Raw genomic sequence first — 25,986 nt, 5'->3', positions numbered from 1 at the left:
TATCAGACAGTGTCACTTGGGAGAGTTTCAGTGAAATATTTCCCCGCTTCAGTTCTTCGATAAACAGTGACGTTCGTCCCCTGTATGATGGGCCTTTTGCCTTTACAAATTCTTGACCTGAACGCCTCACATGGACAAATATGTCCAGGTCTGATCTCCTCCACTCCAACGTGTCAGCAAAAACATTCACCGCAGGTTCCAGATGACATGGCAAAATGATGTCATCACCAACTCTTGCAACTATTGGATGACTTGAACCAATTAACCGAGACTGACCTGGAAAGGAATGGATCTGTTTAATAGTAATTCATGCATTAAATGTTGCACTCCCAAACAGACAGAGGTTCTTTGGTTCAGCAACTTCATTCTCCCTGAGGTTGTATTTTTTCACATTTGTTTTTAAACAGCAGCTGGAACTCATGTATAATCCAGCATAAACAGCACAGACTCAACTGAAACACTGAACCACAGCTGAGCATCATCCCGACTCGTGATGTTGTCTGTATAAGCAACAGTAACAGAATTTACATACACAATTAAATAATGAGCAATTATAACAAAAAAATTATTTTATCCTACTATTGCATTGCAGATTTTGCTTCCATAAATGAAACAAGAAAACATTTCCATGGATGTATTATAAGAGCTGGATACTGGACCAATAATGGCGCCCATTCAGTCCAATAAGAATTGCTCAGCTCGTGCATTCGCCAAAAAAGGTTTCTGGGTTTACTTCCGCCTTGTGTGGAAAGAGTCATCATTTAACTTGTTTTGAAGTGGAAGGTATCCCATCAACATTTTAACAGATGTCTATTTTACAATGGTGGTCTATGGGGAAAATCCTTCCTGAATTTACCACTGAGAAAAATTGGCTGCAAGGCTGAGCGATGGCACACTATCCAGCTCTTATAACATCCATGGACGCAGCATAAGAACTAACTAGATTAATTAAACTCTACACGTCTCTTTGTGCATTTCCAAATTAAGTGCAGATGTCCTCTGAAAGGGCCCTAACGTTGATTTTAAATGCCATAATGTCATGATCAGCCATTTTTTGCTTGTGATATATGTGAGCTCAAGTCTTCAGAGGTTTCAGTCACCTGATGTCAGTAAGAAGTGATCTGGTCAGTTTGTGCTGATAGTAAACATCAGGAGAGAACTAGTTTAAAACGTTGAATATCGTGGTGGATGCCAGTGAAATGCTTTAATGTTTTGTCATAATGTTTGGATAACAGAAATGTTTATGTCAAACATATGTTAAAATCATTTTGTGATCATCGTTGGTACAAAGTCTAATAGTAACTAAAAGATTAGTAGTTTATGTTTGTGTTAGTTACCTTTACAAAAGTGCATTAGTAGAAGATGTAAAATCAAAATACTGATGGTTCTGAGTGGAGATTTAAGAGACAGTCCATCCATCAGCTGAAGCATCATGGAGATCTGAAAGAGAAATAGTAATACAGTGAATAGAGAAAATACTTTTCACTTGTTGTTAAGGCATATTAACACATCAGTTCAAAGCAAAGAAGGCTTAAAATATGTTGTGTTTGTGGTATTTTATCTATCTATCTATCTATCTATCTATCTATCTATCTATCTATCTATCTATCTATCTATCTATCTATCGGTCAAGCTGAGACGTGGACATGACATTTATTCACTCTTATAATTAAAACTCCATATAAATTAATTTATTCATTCCTTTATTTTATGTGGATTCCTTTTGATTTTTGCTGTTGTTTACAACAACTGGGGGAAAATAAAGCATCTGTTATTAGTAATTATACAGTTACCTAACCCTAACCCTAATCCTAACCTTACACAAAATACAGCCTTTTTCCTTGGATCCACTGTTGAGAACACCTTTACTGGCAGTATCATCTATTTTTCTATCAATAATGACCATGTATAGATACAGACAATCCTAGAGAGTTCTACAGCAAGTCTATACTTTCACTTTTGTTGCCAGCTTGGTAAAGACTGTTATTTTGTGTTATTAAAAGTGTTTTCAAGGTGCCAAATTAAATTATGATGAATATTTCTGCGTATGCCAGAATCTTTTTCTATGATAAATAGGCAAACATGACTCCATATCTCCATAAAATGAAAAAATTAGCAGATGGAATATACTCTTAATAAACCACTGATTGTGTTAAAACTAATACACATTGTTTGAATAACTAAAAAAAAAGGCTAAACCGATTTAAAATTGTTGGTGCTTTTGAAATGATTAGAATAAAATGACCCAACAACTGGACACAATGAATGTATAGATACAACTTTTCCATTAAAACAAACAGTTTAAAATGCAGTAGACATAATAATCAGTTTAAATTTAGTATCTTGTTTTAAAGAGAAGGCACTTCTGAATGCAGACACACTAAAGACACACTTTAAAAAAAGATGTCAAACAAAGTAAAAGAAGGAATAAATAAGTTAACGTACCTGTTGCATGATGTGTCGGTCACTTCCTTATACTGCAAGTATGTAAATCATTACCATTAATCACCTTCAGAGCGGTCATGATTTATTGTGCACTACAAAGGTTGGATCACCAACTGATTATTTTGCTCTCCCATAAAACTAGCATAGTCATTCAGTATTTCCGGACATACTAGAAGAGCAGAAACGTATAACCATTAAAATCATATTAATACAAAAGTCTTCAGGTTTACCAGATAAACAAATTCATTACTTTATTGACATTCATCTACAGAATGTGCAAAGGCAGTAACATTTTATATTGACTAAAAATATGTTAACAGTGATATCTGATGCACTTACTTATAATAAAAAATCATAACTAACCTGTGAAGTATCAATTCATATGGAATGTAATTACAGTTTGGTGAGCAGCTAAACTTTGACACTGTTGCCCAGGAAACTCATCACTAGTGTAAAATAATAAAACTGCAATCAACACCATCATTATTGTGTTGGCAATAAAGGGCATTAACTGTATTGTTTCATTATCAGTGGCCATGTCAATCATCACATATTGAAAAACGTGAGACACTGCTGATCAGTCAATAGGTGGAAGCAGTCTCCTACCAATGCATATTGGGTCTGAGCACCAGTGAGCAATGACTCCCCGTGGCCTGTTAGATTCCAGCTGGAGGTTGAGCTTACTGTGATAGATAATTTGACTTGGCATGTTTAGCAAGGAGCTACCAAGTGGCATCTTCTGTTGTCCTGATAATTACTACTTGGAGCCTTCACTTTTAATTAGTAAAAAAAATTAAATGTAACAACACATGTACCCAAATCCACCAGTTTACTCAGAAACACACTGAAACTACATATCAAGCTGATACCAAAGCATTGATCACACCTTTGAACTTTAAACTCATTCGAACACAATTAAGAGCCTGAACGCAGTAACAGAGTGAGCGGTCTGTCCTCAAAATGAATGTTTCCCCCTGCTGTTTCAGAGTTAAATCTTTCATGAAGTCTCTGACCACATCTATGAAGCTAAGAAGCAATTCTGCACTGTGAGCTGACTGGGAGGTTACCATCCTGGGATATTAACCCTCCTGTTGTTCTGAGTCAAGGAAGGAAGGGAGGAAGAAGGAAGGGAGGGAGGGAGGAAGGAAGGAAGGAAGGAAGGAAGGAAGAAAGGAAGGAAGGAAGGAAGGAAGGAAGGAAGGAGGGAAGCAAGGAAGGAAGGACGAAGGAAGGAAACGAGGGAGGAAGGTAGGGAGGAGGGAAGGAAGGAAGGACGAAGGAAGAAAAGGAGGGAGGAAGGAAGGAAAGGAGGGAGGAAGGAAGGAAGGAAGGAGGGAGGAAGGAAGGAAAGGAGGGGGGAAGGAACGTAGGAGGGAGGGAGGAAAGAAGGAAGGAGGGAGGGAGTAAGGTAGGGGGGAGGGAGGGAGGAAAGAAGGAGGGAGGGAGGGAGAAAGGAAAGAAGGAAGGGAGGAAGGTAGGGGGAGTAACGAAAAAGAGAAGGAGGGAGGGAGGAAAGAAGGAAAGAAGGAAGGGATGAAGGAAAAGAAGGAAGGAGGGAGGGAGGAAGGAAAGAAGGAAGGGAGGGAAGAGAGAGTAAGGAAAGAAAGAGAGCAGGAGGGAGGGAGGAAGGACAGATGGAAGGAACAGACAGGGTCAATTTGACCCGGGAGGACGACACGAAGGTTAAACATGTTCCATCTATTACTTCTCAGACTTTTGCAGTGTATAGATCAAAAATAACTTCACATCTTCTCTTGAGCTCTCAGTCATTGTGGTTGGCTTTCTGACCCCTATCTGTGTGTACATCTCACTAATGACATTGCTCTGAAACCTATTTTTTACAGCCCTCTGTAGCTGTAAGAAACCAAGTAGCCTAAAATAGGGGATGGTCTGAGTGTAGCAGACAGAGTTAAATGTAAGTATAGACAAAAGTGACTTTCTATTTAGTCCAAATAAAAACTAATTCGAAATATATGTTGTTTTTATTCTAAAGACATAAGCCCATTCAGCTTCACATTCACGTTTATGGTGTTTGTTTTGGACAATAAATGATTAGCTGAGAAGTAACAGAAGACCTCTAGGGTTAAGACTTGGTAGGCTATTCCTCAAAATCACCTCCCTCCAGGATTTTTCTGTTGTTGGAAGTGACCAGTTAGAAAACATATCTAGTTTAAAGGTTTCAAAAAAGATGGCCATGAGTATACACTTGTTCATAAATTATTGTCTATAAGGAAGCCAGTGTGAGTCTGGCAGGAAGACCTGACAGGAAGAGGAAGTTCTCATGTACGCTATGCTTCAGCAGTATTTCTGTCTGATGCTCAGACAGCAGCAAGACAGCATGGAGGTCACATCGTTCTGGGTCCGACTGTGTGAGTACTGACTCTCAGGTTTCACCGTTTCTTGTTTATAGACGTTGTATTTTATGGTAAATAAATGCATCTTTAACTGATATACTTTTTTCTCCTTTTTCTCTTCAGCTTTATTCATTTTTCTACATTTGCAAGTTCAGATCAGTGGTAAGTAGGATTTTTAACAATCTTATCTAAATTGCTTAAACCTTAAACCTGGGCTTTTTAGTTTGTGAAGTATTCACTTTCAAATTTAAAGTATGCTCTTGCAAAAAAAACAAATTATCTTTTAAAAGGTGCTGGTACATTGATATGTCCATCTTCCTCTTCCTCTTCCTCTCTCAGATGCAACCTTCCGTATCGTTCCATCCAAACTGCAGCTCTTTCAGTACGAGTCAGTCTCTTTCCACTGTGAGGGTCTCGATGACTCGAGCCAGTTGAGAGGGGTCAGGAATACAGAGGAATTCATCTCAGCATGTAATGTTACAAGCATCTCTACAGTAACTTGCACCATTAAAAGTGCCTATCAAGCAGACAGTGGAAAGTACTGGTGTGAGACTGAAGGAGGGAAGAAAAGCAACCCTGTCAATGTCAATATAGCTGGTATGTTTAAGTCACTGCAAAGTCATTACATTAAATCCATCTTGTGAAAAGTCAATGAAAAGAAATGTTGATACACTGATCAAAATGTATGTTTTAGTAGAGGTTGAATCTTAGATTATAAATCTTCCCATTGAAGACTCACAAAGCAAGCACACAAGTCTATTCCACAAAATGTCCCATGTATTCTTTTAACAACAGATATGATGTTTTTCAGTTGGCTCTGTGATCCTGGAGAGTCCTGCCGTCCCTGTGACAGAGGGAGACTGTGTGACTCTGCGCTGCTCAAACAAGAAGACTTCTCCCGATCTTACAGCTGATTTCTATAAAAATGGCTTCTTCATGAGGAACAGCTCTACAGGAGAAATAACCCTCCACAGTGTTTCCACAGCTGATGAAGGACTCTACAAGTGTAGCTTCTCTGATGCTGGAGAATCACCAGACAGCTGGCTGACTGTCAGAGGTAACAGATTTGTTTTAAAGCTACAGCTATATTAAAGTTATTAGGACAATGTGCTGCATACTTAACATAATATTACAGCAGGTGTTTTCTCGTTTTTGCAGCACTTATCAAAGAGACGTATCCCTCCTCAGATCAGTCCTTCAATGTTTACCTCGTCTTAAGGACTGTGTTCACTATTGTGATGGTGGCTCTGCTGCTGCTGCTGGTGGGACTACTTCACTGTGGGAAACTCAGAGTTACACAAAAATAACTGATAGTGACTTATACAATATATTATTAATAGAGTATGCTGGCAGGTAGTTTAGTCATTACAATAATAAAGCAGAAAACGTCCCATTATCGTTTGGGTCTGTGAAACTCTGTTAGCTACAAAGACATATTTTAAAAATGTAATCAAAATGGATTTTTTTAAAAACTATGTTCCGCATCTTAATTCATTCTTCTGTGCGCGGTCAATTGTAAGCTGTCAAACTCTCCACATTACGTGTTAATGCTTGCAGTGGCTGCTGTTAGACCACGCAAAAACCACGCAGGTACCAACTGATGCATCAACTATTTTTGAAACACGTTTTCTCAGCATGTTGTGTGTTTTGTTTTAGATGCGTCAGATGCTGCTGATAATTTGAGCCTCTCAGATACAAACCACATGAGAACATGTACTTATGTAAAAGTGTCCCTCAGAAGGCTTTGCAGAAATAACAAGACTTTGCTCTGTTTAATAGATGAAAGGGTAAATAATAAAGATGTATGTACTATTGCTGCATTTAAGTCAGCATGACGACGCGACTGAATGTCTGGATAAAAAACAGTTGTGTTTGTTGATTCCAGATCAGATTGTCATCAAATTGCATTTGGACAATAAAAGCCTGTGTTAAATGAAAAGCATTACATTATATAACTATTTTAGAGCAGTGTTACGGCCCTGCATGTGTGTGTATGGTGTGTGTATGTGTTCTCTCTCTTTTTTTTGTTTGGTTCCCTCCTCTCCTGCCTAGCCATCCTCCGGACCTGGCTCCTCCCACTCCTCCTCCTCCGGCTACATCCCTGGTTCCTGATTGGTGTGGCTACCTTCAGCGTGCTCCAATCCCCAGACATCAATCAGAGCCAGTCCGCCTCGCGGTGCTGCTGCGCCGTTGTGTTAAATTTTGCTGTGAATTGTTTGAATATGGGTCAGGCTTAGTTATTGTTTCTTTGTGTTAGTTCCACTAGGGATAGGGGTGCTGCTCATCTTTTTGTATTTTTGTATCAATCTTTACTAGAGGTTTTGGTAGGTTTTGTTTCTATTTTACACTTATTACATTAAACAGATCTGTTTTAGGAGTCCTCTTTTGGTTATATTCTTTTGTTTGTTTGAGCAGCATCAATCTGTCCTTGTTTTTGTTTCTGTAAACTTCCCTCTGCTTAGTGGTTTGAGTAACCCTTGGTTAATAAATAATTTTATTTTAAACCTTAACATCTGGTTTTTATGTTACTTCTTTTTTTTAACTGAAACTAATAATTATTTTTATTAAATGTATGTTTTCTATTCAAATATACATATTTGTATTTTTTTTTTAAAAGCTTAAATGTAATAATCTATTTAGCCAATAAATAAATCTCAAGATTCGTAATCAAATTATACGGAAGAGGATTAGGGCCACTGTGGGGGAAAAAAGTGAATTCTGACTTTTTTGCTCAGAATTCTGAGTTTAAAGTCAGAATTCTGAGATCAAAGTCAAAATTCTGACAGATAGAGCAGGTCTAACCCATACTCAGGTTTAATTTTAAAGAGACCCAACATTCCCACAGTGGCAAGAAAAAAACTCCCGTTTGACGGATTTTTCTATATTGCAATTTTTTTATTTTTTTTTATTTGACCAAAACCACTAACTTCCATCTGTAACTTGTCATTCCAAACTGGTTCATTTCCTAACAAAATGAAAAGAGCCAAAGTAATACCTCTGCATAAATCTGGCAACAGACACACAACTACTGTCCTGTTTCATTATTACCACAATTCTCAAAAGTTCTTGAAGATGTCTTCAATAATCGGCTAGACGAATTCATACTTAAACACAACATACTCACTGACAGTCAGTATGGTTTTAGGACAAATAGCACACCATTTCTGGCATTAATAGACTCAATAGAAAACATTATAAACTCAGTAGAAGGAAAACAGTTTGCAGTGGGGCTGTTCATTGACACCCTGGACCATGGTATAATATTAAATAAATTGGATTGGATTCAAAGTTATTTAAATAACAGACAGCAGTTTGTGAAGTTAGGTGACAGTTTCTTTAAATGTTTGGACATTACCTGCAGGGTCCCACAGGGGTCAGTATTGGGACCAAAATGTTTTATCCTTTACATAAATGACATATGTCACATATCAAAGGTATTGAAGCTTGTTCTTTTTGCAGATGACACTAATAATTTTTGTTTGGATGATGATTTACATCAACTCCAAGATATGGTAAACACAGAAATGATAAAACTAAAAACCTGGTTTGATAAAAATAAATTGTCACTAAATTTGAATAAAACAAAAGTAATGTTGTTTGGTCACCGCAAAAGAAACACACAAGTAAAAATACAGATAGATGGCCTGAATATTGAACATGTTACTGAAAATAGATTTCTTGGGGTCATAATTGATGAAAAGCTTTGTTGGAAGGCAAACATTAAATATACATTCCAAAATATCAACGAGCATTGCAGTATTAAGTAAAGCCAAACAGGTCCTGGATTATAAATCACCATACTTAAGTTACTGCGCTGAAGTTTGGGGCAATAATTCCAAATCTAACGTACAGTCATTGTTTATTCTTCAGAAAAGAGCAATTTGCAACATCCATAATGCAGGGTACAGGGATCATTGAAATCTATTCTTCTTACAGTTTCATTTACTGGTGGAATTTCAAATAGCTCAAACAATGTACAAAGCAAAAAACAACCAACTGCCTGCAAATATCCAAAAAATGTTCACTGTAAGAGAGGAGGGCTACAATCTAAGAGGTTATTTCAAAACTGTTAACGTGCGTACGATGAGGAGGAACTTTTGGATTACTGTTTTTGGTGTGAGGCTATGGATCAGTCTTAATGTGGAACTGAGGGAATGTCCAAACATTAAGTTTTATTAAAAAGAAGGGGGGGACCTTTTTTTAATAACACTGACCAAACAGTGTTTCAATGTATATATTACTATTTTAAGCTAACTAGGGAAACTTGATTTAGCTGGGAGAGTATGAATGGTCCATGACTATAATTGGAAGACTGACTACTGTTAGTTAAAGCCCTGTGACATCAACATAAAATACAAACTGCACAGGAAGAGGAAGTTATCGATCACAATAGACTTCAGCTGTATTTCACTCTGATGCTCAGTCAGTCCGCAGCACGACATCATGGAGGTTAGAGCGCTGTGTTTCAGACTGCGTGAGTAATGAGTATAAGGTTTCTTCTTTTTTGAAGGTTTTCTATATTCATGTACATCAGAGCAACTTTGGCTGATTGTTAATTTGTTTATCCAGTGTTGCTGCTGGGGATACGAGTTCAAAACTGTTATACTCAGGGGAGTGGTGAGTAATACAGATACATGTATAAAATAAAAATGCTTAACTATATTGCTAGTAAATGCAGATTGTACCTTGCAAAAAGAGTTGTAGTGTATCTGTCACAAAGTGGAGATAATATTTATCTTGATAGAGTTCTATCTATCATATACATCATAATTGTCCAGCTATGGAGTTTCTCTTTTGACACTTAGAGAATTTTTTTTCTCACTTTCAGATGAAGCTCTTCTTCATGTCACTCCAAACAGACAGCAGTACTTTGAATATGAGTCTATCTCTTTTCACTGTAATGGGTTTGATGGTATGAGAGTGCTCAAGGATACTGCGGAATTTAAACCATTATGTAATTTTAAGAAGACAGCAACTGGGTCCATCTGCACCATTAAACCAGCCTATCCTGACGACAGTGGAGAATACTGGTGTAAGACTGATGGAGGAGTGAGACGTAACAGTGTCAACATCATAGTCACTGGTATGTATATTTCTAAAAGCACTGGATATCGATGTCGAAGTCTCTTAATCATTATTTCAAACAGAATTATGCAATATATGAGGAAATTAAACATTGCTATTGTTTGTAAGGTTTATGTGGTTTTACATTTTTGTCTTGAGGGACTTATAGATTAAATATTGTTATGGTGGTGACAGCCTACCATACTACCCGGGATTATTAAAAAAATGTGACTACTACTAATATTTGCACATTAAAATTGTTTGTGCCTGGCTACTTCAAAAAAAAACACACAATGTGCGAAGCAAAGTTACCAAGAAATTGCAATGGGCCATCCACTATTCTCAAAAATATCCTTTCTCAGAAAAGAAAATGTACTTACCTCAAATAAATTTCATAAATAAATAAAGCACTGGAATTCTTTTCAGCAAATCATAACCAGCTATTTTGGGTTATGAATTGCTGCATTATGCAGTCTCCTTGTCACTTTCAAATATCAGTAAGTAACATTTTTAAAAACATTTACAAAGTTAATACATCGAGGGCGGCTGTGGGTCAGGAGGTAAAGCAGTCGTCCTCCAATTGCAAGATCAGCGATTCGATTCCCGGCTCCTCCAGTTAACATGTTGATGTATCCTTGGGCATGACAATTAACCCCAAATTGCATCCGTTGCTGCGCCAACGGTTTGTGAGTGAGAATGAATGGTTAGCTTCCTCCTGATGAGCAGGTTAGCACCCTGTGTGGTAGCTGCCATCAGTGTATGAATGTGTGTGAATGTGTGAATGATATATAGTGTAAAAGTGCTTTGAGTGGTCGTAACGACTAGAAAAGCACTTTACAAATACAGTGTCTTTTTTTTTGATCGAATATGAACAAAATTTTATTTTATTTAAACATTAAAGGTTTTGAATTTACAACTATCTCACCAGCTAATCAATTGTTATGTTTAGCCTTTGTACTTGCCTGTATTTTCACCCTTTAAATGTGACTGTATTATACAAAAAAGTCAAATGTGTCCTATATTTTTCTCAATATGTTGTTCAGGTGGTTCTGTGATCCTGGATATTCCTGTTCATCCTTTGAAGGAGGGAGATGATGTGACTCTGCGCTGCAGAAACAAAACAAGCCCCCCCAACCTCCGAGCTGATTTCTACAAAGATGGTGTCCTCATGCAGAGCAGTCCTGTAGCAGCGATGACCATTAACAATGTTTCCAAATCGGATGAAGGAATCTACAAGTGCTTCATCTCTGGTGGTGGGACATCGCCAGAGAGCTGGTTGGCTGTCGGAGGTGAGACATAATAATGTTACAAAAAGTTTATTTAACCAATGCATGCATTATTATAGTATTTCTGTAACCTCTCCATCAGCTCTTGAAAGGAACAATTTTGTCCTCCATCGTCCTTCCATCCCTATCCTCCTGTGGATTGCTCTCACCATCTTACTGGTGTCCATGGTGCTGCTGGTGGTGGGTTTTCTTTATACTGGGAGACACAGAGATGCAGTACATAGAGGTATTCTTCTAAACTTATTGTGTGCAAATATCTGGCAAAATAAAGCAAACAGAAGCACATAGCATCCTGTGACACTTGTGGATTTCACATTTATCCAAAACTAATATTTTCCTTTTCTATCATTCAGTGGTGCTTTACTTTTCCTCAAAGACACAAACAGCAGCATGCTCAGCTAAGGACAATAAAATAGGTAAGGGCGTTTTTGTCAACTTTTGGGATCATGAATACAGTTTCATTAGTTTATTTGTCGGTCAGGGATGATATCATTCTAACTGGTGCAGCAAAGCCTTTTGTCTAATGTACAAAAACACAGGAATTAGCATTTGCCTCCAGCTGTTCAGCTACAGCCAACATAGCTACAATTGTAGAATACAAGCATTCATCAAGATCTGCAACATATGCTGCCATTATGAATTAGGCAACAGCAGAAGATTCATCAATGACAGTCTGGGACATATTTTTTATTTCACTGCAGTAAGTTACACTACAGATAAATGAATGTATATAAATTAATTAATTAATTAATTAAAAAGTAAATTAAAATTAAAATGTTTAAATATACATGCATTTAAATGGATGAATATATAACTTTTGTATATTTGATATTATAGTTTGTAATATACTTATAGTGAATTTATTTATTCAATCATTTATTTATTTAAGCATTGAATTATATAATTATTTATTCATTTGTTAATTTTAGGCCATTAAAACTCTATTTATATTTAACTGTATATTGTGTGCATAATGATTCAAATGCATTTTAGATTCTTTTAACAAACATTTCCTTCTATGTTTTAGACTCTGGAGATGACACTGCAGATGATCAAGACAGTTTAACGTATACAGTCGTGGTCATAAAGGAGAGACAAGGTAAATGTTTATTTGACTTTATAATTAATTTTACATTATGTGCTGTGTTAACATGCACATATACTTTACAACTGAACCAGAAAGTCTAAATAGGAGCTGTTTAGTTTCACTGTTTGCCTTTCTGAAAGTGGCAGTTGAGGCATAGTTACTAGTAAAGGTTGAGACGTGCTGCATGTGTACTGATACATATTTTTTGCAACATCTCAGTGTGTCATAGATGGTGTTTAGTTTTAGACACTGCAGGTGCTGCTGAGAATTTGAGCCTCAACACAAACCACAGCAGAAAACCACAGCCTAAAAGCGAAAAGGGTGGATAAATATGACATATTTGACGTGCTACTTTCACATATATCTGTGTCTGCCTCAGTGATGTTTCTGATAAATCTTCATTTCAACCTATTTACTCCATGTTAATCCTAATAATTTATTTAAGCTTTTAACTTTTAAACTTTTAACATCATTTTTATGTGGTTTAGGCTACATGGTAGATACTTGCATTGCCAGTTTTTTTTAGCTTGTCCCTTTAACTACAGACTTAACTGCAGTTGAAACACAAAATATTATGCATGCATTTAACTTAGTCCGTGGAAAGTAAGAATAAATATGTGTTCTGAGTTTGACATACCACAGAAAAGTGTGTTGTTAACCACCCTGCCAAATTTGAAAGATAAAAAATCGCCAAATATATGAAATTAGGCTTCAAAGTTATGTAAAAATCAACCTCTTTCTCTTCTCCCAAACACTGTGGGAGTGCCCGCCGAATTCGCTGAAGTCCCGCCCCCTACCAAGTGTCACCTGTCAATCAAAGTCACCACCTCTACCAGAAACATGGACGCTACGTCTGAGAGCTTTCGGTGGCTAGCGCGGCGGCTAGCGCGGCAGCTAACTCAGCTAAGTGACTAACTGTAGACTGTAGTAGTAGTAGTGTTAGATATTAGCAGTAACTGGCCACTAGGCAGGTTAACCACTGAGGAGAGCGGACTCTCGGTCTTATATAGTAGGGGAGGGAACACTGTCACATGGGTACCCCACTGCATAACGGAGTAGCCGTTTTTTGCAGGCTCAGAAAATCAGGAAAAATGAGAGGGTGAGAAACAGTTTAAGGCTCTATCTCCACAATTCAGTACTGCATAGTTATCAGTTATCAGCCTTTTCACATGTTTTCTGTAACCAATTTCCAACATGTATAATATGTTTAGAAGTAAATCAATGAATTGACTTTACACAGACTTTAGCTGCATTATGAAGACGTAGATCATTGAGATGTCAGAAATCATGATGTTACCTTAGTTGATGCATTACTTAACATATTATTCTTGCATTGATGCATGCATGATAGTGCAAATACTGCAAAAGGTCTTACATAGATGAATTAAGTCCTTTTAATGCATCATTTATTAAAACTTACCATAAAGGGTTAGGAGTTATTACCACTGTCATGTTATGTCAGCAGTGGTCAGTGTATTTACAGTTTTTAATGTTTGCAGTAATTAAAAATAAACATTGAAAGGCGCTGTATTACATGACCTCTCACCCTGTTTTTGTAGTTCATGTAATTAAAGTATAGTATATATCAAAGTTCAAAGTTATTTATACCTCAACACACGGACACTCAGCTGCAACCAACTTAAATACAATATGTGACCAACAAACAATTCAGTGGTAGAAACCAAAGACACAATAATAAATATACATAAACAACAAAACGTTTTTGTTCTTTGAAGCCAATCAGTGGTGGGCCTCAAATGGAAAGTATGACTTGAAAGTGTTTGTCTTGAGGGAAGGTTATGGTGGTCAAGAAAATCAAAAAGGGTCACCGCGGAAATCATGAATGCTTCTTCTCTGCATGCAGGTAGTTGAGTGGTTAGGCCGGAGGACCTTTGCTGCATGCCTGAAAACAATGCTCTTCTCATTAACAATTTCACTTGTTTCCTTTGCAGAATCAAGATCGTCCAGTCCCACAGTGACAGAGAACCCCACAGATTCAAGTTTAACAGAACAGGAGGTTATTTATTCAGCGGTTCAGGTAAGACTGAAGGTACTTCTGGCCTCCAGCAGCAACTTCCTCTTCGTTTCAGTAATAACTCATGATAACACAGGGGTCCCCAACCTTTTCTCAGTACATGGCAACTCATGAATATTACTCACCTCACAACTGAGAGACAGGAGTGAGGTAATGTTTGGCAGTTTTCCTCAAAAGATGAGATGATTATTACTTTTCTTTTGATTGATGTTACATCATCAACAACACCTTTATTGTGAGACTTGGGGTCCAGTTTTAAAAACACACAGACGATACAAAGTAATATATAAAAAAGACATAGAAGATACGAAGAAAAATAAAAGCATTGCATTAATTATAAAAGACCTTCATATCAGTGTTTCCATATAAGTGACTGGTAACGTATGGAACTATACTTTAGATCTGACAACCTAACAATGTTGTTCTGAGAAATACATCAAACTCAATGAGGCCTTGAAGGTGTTGACCCGTGCTCTACAGAACAGGTCACTTTCACTACAGCACCTGGGTTTCTTGTGTAAAATCCTGATACAATCATTATAAGCAACCTGAAGCTTCTGCATGCTCACCTTTTTAAACTTCGTCCTTAAGGGAGCTATATATAAAGGAGTACAATATGCTTTGAAGAGCCTTATCTTGACATTGTCTGAGCACATGTGGAATTTCCTTGCCAACATATTAGCTAAGGCATATAATGTGACACTGCCCTCTCTCCCTCTCTCCCTCTCCCTTTCTTCCCTGCTTTTGCTTCTCACATCTTGTCCGGTCTTGTCACATACTTTGGAGCCTCTCTCTAAATCTGAAATCATGGAATTGGTCAACTGGTCTCTCAACGCAATTGACAACATTTTCTCCACGAGAAGCTTGGGTTTGGGGGAACCTGTCTGCCCTGATGGAACGTTCGCCGCTGGCTACACGATGGACTCGTGGGAGAAGTGGAGGGTCGTGTGCCTGGCGATTCTTTCCATTGAGGACATCGAAGATCTCTACATATTCGGAACCATGATAACAGGCTATCTCCTGATTGGATTAGGCATTGCCCTGGTGTATCGGAAAATTCAAGGGTCGGTGACAGCAGTGCAAAACGCAGCATGTAGCTGTAGCAGCATGTAGCTGCTCGACATGATTGATGGAGTGGGCAGAGCTATTAGCACTCAGACTGTGATTATGAGCTGCAACATGGAAAACATGGACATAGCTGTTAGTGCTCAGACTGTGGTCATAAATCGCAACATGGGAATTATCTTGGAGAAGCTTTCGGCTTTGCACGGGCGAATGGATCGATTGAAGACCAGAATGGACACTAGAGTAAGTTGTGTCTATTGAAATGTGACTACTCGCCTTAACCCAAACAATCATAATCTAATCTGCATTTCGGCCCTCCGCAGCACCAGCCTTGGCCAAGGCCGCTGCTGAAAGAACTCCCCCATGAGATTGCTGCAGTGAGACGCCCTGTATTCTTCTCCCTCCTTCCTTTCTTCACGGACACCTGTTGATTGTTGACTTGGCCTGGGACACGACCAGGGACGTCTCCATGGCAACTTGCTGTGTTATCACGATGACACCCTACGAACTGAGGCAATGATTGTGAAGCTAGACGAAGCAACTCTCCAGGCTTATGTACACACACGCATCCATGGACACTTACACACATGCACATATACTACACCTCCCCACCCCCCCATCCCACGCCTTTGCAGCTTTAACCCCCTAGTGCGACAGGCGGGGTCCGCTGGCGGCGCCGAAGATGGCTGCGGCTGCGGATGGCTGCCTATCTGAGCTGGAACACCTCCTCCTCCCTTTCCCCCTCCCCCGGTGCAAAAGTTGTTTTTTGTGTTCTTATGTTGTAAAACGTGCTCATATGTGCTTATAGTGCTGGGGTTCTTTTTTTCCCGTCCCCACACTGTACTCCCACACAGAGCACAGTCTGGGAGCTGCTTTTTTTCCTCCTCCTCTCTCCTTGTTTCTTTCCTTTTCCTCTGTATTGTGCTCAGTCATCCGGTTATGTCTGTCTTATTGCATGTATTGTATGTTATATATGTACGGACGGGGTGATTGCTGTTATTTCGCTGTACTTCTGTATAGTGACAAAATAAAGCCTATTATTATTATTATTATTATTATATGTCATCATCATTAGAGATGTAGTGACCCAGATATTTAATCTTATTACAAACACCTAACACTTGTCCTGACAGATTTAGCATTGTACAGCACATCATATTTCACCCCATATTCAGAACATATATCCAGTAGCTGCTGAAAGCCAGCACTACTGTAATAATAATAAGACCCGTCCTGCTTACTTGATTGTCCGTCTAAAACATCAGGTAAATTGTATTTGAAAAACTATTTTATCTCTACATTTTGATTGATTGATCTTGTCTTTGTCCCTGAGCTCAGATTTCAACACTTCACGAGAACAATACCAAGACAGATATACAACAAACATCGCAGCACATTACAACTGAGGTACTAAAGCTACATGATGAGCTCACTTATTACCTTTCAACCATACTGCATGTTCTTCTCCAAGAAAAAGTTCTGTACTTAAGTCAGGTGAAGAAACCTGAGCAATGTCCATTCACTGAGGAAGGACCGCCATATGGCCAAAAGCTCAGGGAAGAGCTGAGTAATAACAGTAGATATTGTATTTTCTGTCTTACAGATCACAGAGAGCGGAGACACCTGAAGTTGTGAAGAAGAAATTGCGATTTATAATCACTAAACTGTGTTGAACTTGTTTTAGTGTATTATTCAAATCTTTTTCATTTTGAGTTTCATATGTAAACTTTTACTTTCATTGTAAATTGAAAGTTTGACCTGAAATATATTTGCTGTGTATTTGTTCTGTTTCAACAATAAAGTTACAGGTCGTTTAAAGAACAAGCAAGTTCAGTTTCTTAATGAATGATAACTAATTATGTTTGCATTTTATCATGGATTCAATCTGCAAATCTTTCCTTCAGGTGTCGTAACAAGCTCCAACAGTCAGAGGGCGCAACCTGAAAACCTGAAACTGCTTTTTATCATGTTGAACAAAATGTACCCTGCCCCCTGCAGGAAAACTACACACAGGTCATCTGTCTCATAAATACATTGTTCAGATGTTCCAGTGATGTGAAAATATGTTGTGAGTATTTTAACATAGTAGCCAAATGTTTGGACACAACTCTTTCAAGGGTTTTTCTTTATTGAATTGTTTCACTATTTTTCTACACTATTGAACAAAACTGAACATATTAAAATTATGAAATAACACAGGAAATTATTAAACCAACTCAATGACATAATTATACAGTCAAATGTTTCACTCAACAAAGATGGTGCTGTGTATAAATCTATAAAACAATGTAAAAGCAACAAAAAATAAAGTAATGATTTACAAAGTACCTCAATAAAATATCTTGTCTTGTGATAAACTTAATTTTGATCAATATTGAATAATTTCAGTTCATGTAAATCACATTAGGTGAAGCTATCTTGTGTTTACAAATAAATCATTTTGGATATTAAAGCATAATGTTTTGTGTTTAAGTTTGATGAAATGTATAATGGTACCACTTCAACAAGCATCACTGATGTCATGGATGTTAATTTTCTTCATGGTCATTTCATCATAATGATAAGTACTACTTATATTTTGTCACAGTGTGTGATGTGAGTTCATGTTGGACATCTCCAGTGTGGCTGATGAATGTCACAGTTGATCTTCACTGTTTACAGATCCAACAAAACATCACTTCTCTGTCCTAAAATCTTCTTGATTATGATGGATTGTATGTGATCCCTGAAAATCTTCAGGGATCATTCATGGTAGCATTCATGGTAGCACCTCCGACCTGTTGGAAAAGATCAGATTGTTACATGGTAACCTAGGTTGTCTGAGTGGAGAGACTATCTCTCCATCTTACATATTCCATATGTATGGGGACTGACCCCAAAGGGGCAGCTGTTGTGGATTACTCTTTCAGACACATCAACTGTGGTGGCCACACTGATTGGCAACCTGGGCCTATATAAGCACCACACCTGTGTTGCCACTCAGATTAACCTTGATTGGAACGCGTTTCAGAGTGGCTAATAGCTGGATAGTCTCTCCATTCAGAGAACCTCGGTTACCATGTAACCATCCGTTCTCTATCGTGTCAAGACTATCTCTCCATCCTACATATTCCATATGTATGGAGACTCTGTAAGACATACCACGAGAAAACCAAGCAGACCCTGCCGTACCTGCTGGTGTACCAGTAGCAGACAATTCGAATGAGATGTCACCGCCACCAGAACCACCCACATGCTCAAACCAAGGAACTGTGTACAAATATATATATATATAAACTATATACACACACCCATGACCCCAACGCAAGACGCCACCAAGGCCAATCTGGCCGCAAATGGGTTGAAGTTCACCTAGCCTGCCAGGCTAGCCCAAAAAGAAAAGAAAACGACATCACTCCGAGCCAAATTGCTCTTTAAGAGCCATGGCACCGGAGGCATGGTATGTTAGGCCATGTCCTACTGCACTATGCCAAGCACACGCTCAGTGAACGGGATGCCGGCTGCCACATTCATGCAGTAAAACCTTATAAAGGTGGATGGGCTCGACCAAGAGGACACCACAGGTGATGTGTCTTAATGAGTAATCCACAACAGCTGCCCCTTTGGGGTCAGTCCCCATACATATGGAATATGTAGGATGGAGAGATAGTCTTGACACGATAGAGAACAGGTTATAAATATATGTTCTATATGTGTGAGAACACAGAAGACATCTACTGTTGGATGTTAGATGGGTTTAAATGTTAGTTTGTTATAAATTGTTCTGTTGTTATTGTAGTTTTTCATATATTTATTGTTTATTTTATATATTTAATAATTGGAGGCTTTTAAAAAGAATAAAAAAACATACATATGAGAAAACACTTTTAAGGAGGAACAAACTAACAAAACTAACATTAGCTGAGAGAACATGGTTTAGTATTTTAGTATTTTCTACACTCTGGTTAACAAAGGACAAAATCAATGTGAAGTCTGTGTGATAAATGCATTCAATTATTAATATAGAGATATATTAATATTAATGTAAAGTTCTCTTAAACTTTAGTTGGAGTAAAGTCATGTTATTCTCTGTTTACAGAGTGAAAACAGAAGAGAGCAGAGAGTCTGTCTGTCTCAGTATTTGTCCTCATTCACATTAAACTAGCTGGAGTGTTTCTGTAAGTGTTAAAACACAATGAACTATTCTGATATATGAAAATAACAGACTCACTTTGTGGATCTGTTACTTTCTATATCAGAACACCTCAGATTACATTATTAGACTGATAGCAGGACTATTAAAGGATCAGTGTCGGCTGATTACCTGAACTGAGAACTGATGTTAAACTGTTTCCATGGATACTTGTCAGCCAATCAGATCATTTTAACAGCACCTGACTATTTATACTGTAAACATGCTGCATCAATGCTAACAGCTAATCCAAAGGTAAAGAAGAAAATATATAAACAGACACTGACCTTCTCATTCTGAGCTTTCAGCTTGGTCTGAGATTCCTTTCTTGAGAGTCTCAATCTGAAAACGTAGACAACAAAACTAACATTAGAAGCTGAGAGAACATGACTTTATTTTAAGTTGGATTGAATATATTCAGAATTAATGTGAATTTTGTGTGACGAATGTGTTCAGTTGTCACTTGTTCTTTGTGAGATGAAGAGAAAATGATAAAAACATACAATTAAATATCAGACATCAGAAAAAAGGTGCATCTTCAAGACTGAATAAACTAAAAACAAAACATAGATGATGGAAATCAAAATGAATATTCACTGCATGAAAATTAACATCCTGGCAAATTACACTGAACATTTCCAGTAAAATAGTTTAAAACTAAGTGACCTGTAAAATAAAATGTTACTGACAAAACTATATTTTTTATAATTTCAACGTACACTTGTCAGCCAATCAGAGTCTTCTTCATACTCTGGTTATAAATACATAATGTTGCTGGTTGTTTCATTGTTTGTATTTCAACACATATTAAGCAGAGGAAGCTGCAGCACTCACATATCAAACTCTGGTTTCTGCTGACTCAGCAGTTTGTCATTCAGGTGAACACAATCAACATCACAGCAGTGATCAATTAAACTACCATCATGTATCACACTGACACACTGTGACTGGTTATGTGTGTGTATCACTAATATCTGTAATTCATTAACGTCAGCCATCTTCATTCAGACACTTCATTATGATCACATTCACCTCTTTCTGCTTTACGTCCAGCTGGTTATTCAAGTCCTTCACTTCTTTCTCTCTGTTCTGTTTCTCCTTCAGGAACTCAGTTTGTTTTCCCTCCAACTGTGAATGAAGAGAGACATGGAGAAAGACTAGATGAGAGACATGCTGTTTTTTAAGACATGGTTTAATTATACAACACAATCACAGCTAAGATAGAAACTCAAGGCTACTTAAAGGTCTGATTCATTCAGCATTTGAATTGAAGTACAAGTACATGTTTGGGTTTTTATTTTATACATTTAATAATTGAAGGTTTTTAAAAATAATTTAAAAAACAGGTAAAGATGAAAAAAACTTTTAAGAAGGAACAAACTAACAAAACAAACATTAGCTGACAGAACATGGTTTAGTATTTTAGTGTTTTATGGACATTTGTCAGCCAATCAGATCAGTTTGACTCTCTGGTTATAAATGATAATGTTTAATATTTAATATTTAAATGTTGTGAGTGTGTTTAAATGCTGTTAGTGCAACATAGTTTACTCTGAATGGATTTAAACTGTAACAGCAGTAAAAGTCTGATCTGTGACAGAAATAAAGGAGGAATTGTTTGATATGAAGATTTGTACAAAAAACAACACAAAACAAATTAAAAAGAACAAAAATATAGTCAAACTTTTAAGTAAAAAGATTCATTTTAGTTTGATACTTCAAATTCATTCAGATGTCAATAATAAGCTTTGCAGGTCAAGTGTTTTTTCCTGTGTGACATAGTAATAATAATAATAATAATAATAATAATAATAATAATAATAATACAAAAAATAATAAGAATGATAATTATTATTATAATAATAATAATGACAGAAATCATTCTTGTATGGTGACTTGTATGCACGGAGCATCCATTCTAATAGCTATACGAGAAAAAAGAAAATATAGACAGACACTGACCTCCTTCTGATGCTGAGCTTCCAGATGAGTCAGATTTCTCTCATTACTGCCTGTGAGAATCTGAATCTGAAGATGTAGAGACCAACAAAGAGGAAAACCAACATTAGATGCTGAGAGAACATGACTTTGTTTTGAGTTGTACTCTGTGTGATAAATGTGTTCAGCTGTCACTTGTTCTTTGTGAGATGAAGAGAAAATGATAAAAACGTGAGAAAACATTAGAGACATTTAAGTTTGTGCAAAATAAAGTCAGTATTAACTGTATGAACCTCTCTTGTCTTGGTGGTTAGGTCTCTCTGGAGCTTCTGGATTTCAGCTTGTTTTGCATCAATCTGAGAGGAGAGACACAATCTCATATTAACATTTATGAGTTAAACAGAAACATATGACACAAAAAAGTGATTTATGCAACATTTGAATTTAAATAAAGTTCAGTTTCTTTTTAAATAAAGTCTTAAACAATGTTTTATAATTTCCACGTACACTTGTCAGCCAATCAGAGTCTTCTTCATACTCTGGTTATAAATACATAATGTTGCTGGTTGTTTCATTGTTTGTATTTCAACACATATTAAGCAGAGGAAGCTGCAGCACTCACATATCAAACTCTGGTTTCTGCTGACTCAGCAGTTTGTCATTCAGGTGAACACAATCAACATCACAGCAGTGATCAATTAATCTACCATCATGTATCACACTGACACAATGTGACTGGTTATGTGTGTGTATCACTAATATCTGTAATTCATTAACGTCAGCCATCTTCATTCAGACACTTCATTATGATCATATTCACCTGTTTCTGCTTTGAGGTCAGTGTCTCCTTCAGGTCCTTCTCAGCTTTCTGTCTTTTCTGTTTTTCCGCCTGCAGCTGATTGTTCAAAGCAGTTTTGGTTCCCTCTAACTGTGAATGAAGAGAGACATGGAGAAAGACTAGATGAGAGACATGCTGTTTTTTAAGACATGGTTTAATTATACAACACAATCACAGCTAAGATAGAAACTCAAGGCTACTTAAAGGTCTGATTCATTCAGCATTTGAATTGAAGTACAAGTACATGTTTGGGTTTTGGTCTCAGTCTTGACTTGGACTCCACTAAGTATAATCTGGACCACACAGAGAACATAAACGTTCTATATGTGTGAGAACACAGAAGACATCTACTGTTGGATGGAAGATGAGTTTAAAGGTTAGTTTGTTGTAATGTTTTTTTTTCTGTTGTTATTGTAAAAACATTTTATATATTTAATAATCTGATGCATTTAAAAATAATTTAACAAACAGCTAAACATGAGAAAACACTTTTGGGGAGGAACACATTTACAGACAGAAATGTGATCTGTAGAAACTTTTCAGCTGACAGACAGCAGCAACACTCAATTAATGTTTTAATTAAACTAGTGACTGAAAAATCATTTAGAGATGTGAGAGAATCATAATGAGGGAAGATTTTATCTTTTACTACAACTGTGATGGAAGTTTATCTTTAATATCTTCTATAAATTGTGCTGTTAGTTTTGTTGTGAATTCAACAATCAAATAGGAAAAATGTCGTCTGAACTAAACTGAACACATAAGTATAAAACACACATCTAACCATTGTGTCAGATTTGCTCTAATAGCTACTTTAAGTCATCTTCATATCAGCAACAAATCTGTTCAATTCAATTTTGTTTATATAGTGTAAAATCACAAGTGTCTTTAAATTAATTTAACTTAAAGAGACACAACATTCCCCCATGAGCAGCACTTGGCGGCAGCAGGAAGGAAAAACTTCCCTCTAACAGGAAGAAACCTCAATCTGAACTGGGCTCTAGGTGGATGTGAAAAACAGTGCACCTTGGAGATAGATTTAAAATTAAAGACAAAAAAGTAATTCAATATTACTATTATTATCAAAATCAATATTAACTGGATGAACCTCATTTATCTTGGTGTCAAGCGTCGTCTTTTCATCCTGGAGCATCTTGACTGCAGCTTGTTTTTCTTCTATCTGAGTGGTGATCTATGAAGAGACAAGTTCTCATATTAAAACATTGTGATTGAAACATTAACATATGACACAAAAAGTCTGAATCATGCTGCATTTACATTTAAACAGGTCAGGTATTCATGTAAAAGTCACTATAAGTATTATAGAGTTTAAGAGAATCTAACATGCTACACATTATTTACTGGGAGCTAAAGAATTGTTAAGAGTTTAGATTTCTTCTGTGAAATGTTCTAAATTAACATCCTGGTAAATTGTGACCTGTAAAATAAAGTGTTACTGACAAAACAATGTTTTATAATGTCATGAACCTTAAACTTTAGTTGGAGTAAAGTCATGTTTCTCTGTATAGAGAGTGAAAATAGAAGAGAGCAGAGAGTCTGTCTGTCTCAGTATTTGTCTTCATTCACATTAAACTAGCTGGAGTGTTTCTGTTAGTGTTAAAACACAATGAACTATTCTGATATATGAAAATAACAGACTCACTTTGTGGATCTGTTATTTTTCACTGACACAATGTGACTGGTTATGTGTGTGTATCACTAATATCTGTAATTCATTAACGTCAGCCATCTTCATTCAGACACTTCATTATGATCACATTCACCTGTTTTACCTTTAAGTCCAGTTGATCCTTCAGCTCCTTCACTTCTTCCTCTCTGTTCTGTTTCTCCTTCAGGAGCTCAGCTTGTGTTTTCTCCAACTGTGAATGAAGAGAGACATGGAGAAAGACTAGATGAGAGACATGCTGCTGTTTTTTAAGACATGGTTTAATTATACAACACAATCACAGCTAAGATAGAAACTCAAGGCTACTTAAAGGTCTGATTCATTCAGCATTTGAATTGAAGTACAAGTACATGTTTGGGTTTTGGTCTCAGTCTTGACTTGGACTCCACTAAGTATAATCTGAACCACACAGAGAACATAAACATATGTTCTATATGTGTGAGAACACAGAAGACATCTACTGATGGATGGAAGATGTGTTTAAAGGTTTTTTTGTTTTGTTGTTATTGTGGTTTTTTTAAATATATATTTACTTTCGGGGAATAACAAACTTACATAGCTGGAAACAAATTGACATGTTACCTCACATGTAAACTAACATTAGCTGAAAGAACATGGCTGAGTATTTTTCAACAATATTATCTGACTGGAACTAAAAATTAGGATTATACTGTACTTCAGATGTTTTAATTCATACAATGTGTGTGTGTGTGTTCCTGTTTTACATAACTGTTTTAATACTTTCTGTCTCAACGGTTTGCTGAGACTGGCAGAAAGAGAGTTCAACTCTATGTGAGATGGGGGAGTCACTTTTGAGCTTCTGTTTGTCTACTGATTAAGGGAATATGTATGCCAACTGTTGAAAGACCGTTGTGATGCTGTCTATGAAAATATCTGTCAGTTATGGGAGGCGACTGAGGCAGCCCAGGTAGAGAACAGCATAAAACCTCTCTGACAACACAAGACGAGGAGCCTTTTCTATTGTAACTCTGTCTGTTGCATTGGTGAAAGCTCCGCTTGTACAAGCTAAATAAATTCAAATTCAAATTTTATATTTTGAATCCAGTCTCCCTTATTAAGGGTAAATCATTAATTTCTTATAACACTGATATTGCTTCCTTCTCTGTGTTTGAGTTCATTCTGGCCACACACACACACACACACACACACACACACACACACACACACACACACACACACACACACACACACACACACACACACACACACACACACACACACACACACACACACACACACAAATGTAATCATGTAAGATGAATCAACAGCACTTGAATCCAGGCTGAATGTGTCAGATTTCCTCTCATGGTCAGTCATGTTTTAGTTTTGTTCTCAGTAATTAATCAGTGACGTAAGCAGAAGTTAAAAAAAGAGAGATGAATGCAGTTTTTTGATTGAGGTTGAAAGATGTACCTCCTTGTTCTTCTTCTCCAGCTCTTTCTTTGCTTCCTCAGCTTCAGTCCTCCTCTTCTCCTCTTTCCTGAGTTTCTCCTCCAACTGACAGACAGCAGAGATGAAGAGAGACATTTTATTTCAGTAAATACATAAACACTGAGGCATCATGGACTGGATCAATTCCTGCTTCTGATTGATTGGAGGGTTTGATTAAAATCCTCTTTATGCAACCTGTGTGTACTATTTATTTTTAATGACATTATATATTAGAGATGCATTTGTAAGTGACATTTTATATTAAATGTCAAAGCTTGGCTCGCCTGTATTGTTTCACAAACACAGACAGCAGCAACACTCAACTAATGTTTTATTAAACTAGTGACTGAAAGAACATTTAGAGATGTGAGAGAATCATAATGAGGGAAGATTTTATCTTTTACCTTAACTGTGATGGAAGTTTATCTTTAATATCTTCTATAAATTGTGCTGTTAGTTTTGTTGTGAATTCAACAATCAAATAGGAAAAATGTCCTCTGAACTAAACTAAACACATAAGTATAAAACACACATCCACAATATCTAACCTTTCTATCATTTTCT

General features: G+C 36.9%; 1 protein-coding gene across 1 annotated transcript in view; it reads right to left on the bottom strand.

The window, feature by feature from the left end:
• The window catches only part of LOC134006302 (butyrophilin-like protein 2), a 40,738-nt gene that overhangs the window by 4,876 nt on the left and 9,876 nt on the right, over positions 1-25,986 (bottom strand). The gene's annotated exons all lie outside the window — the stretch shown is intronic.

This window comes from Scomber scombrus, chromosome 23 (genome assembly GCF_963691925.1).
Source record: "Scomber scombrus chromosome 23, fScoSco1.1, whole genome shotgun sequence".
In the NCBI taxonomy this organism is placed as follows: Eukaryota; Metazoa; Chordata; class Actinopteri; order Scombriformes; family Scombridae; genus Scomber; species Scomber scombrus.
Note: the sequence above shows the minus strand (reverse complement) of the source record. Positions and strands in the feature narration are given on the sequence as shown.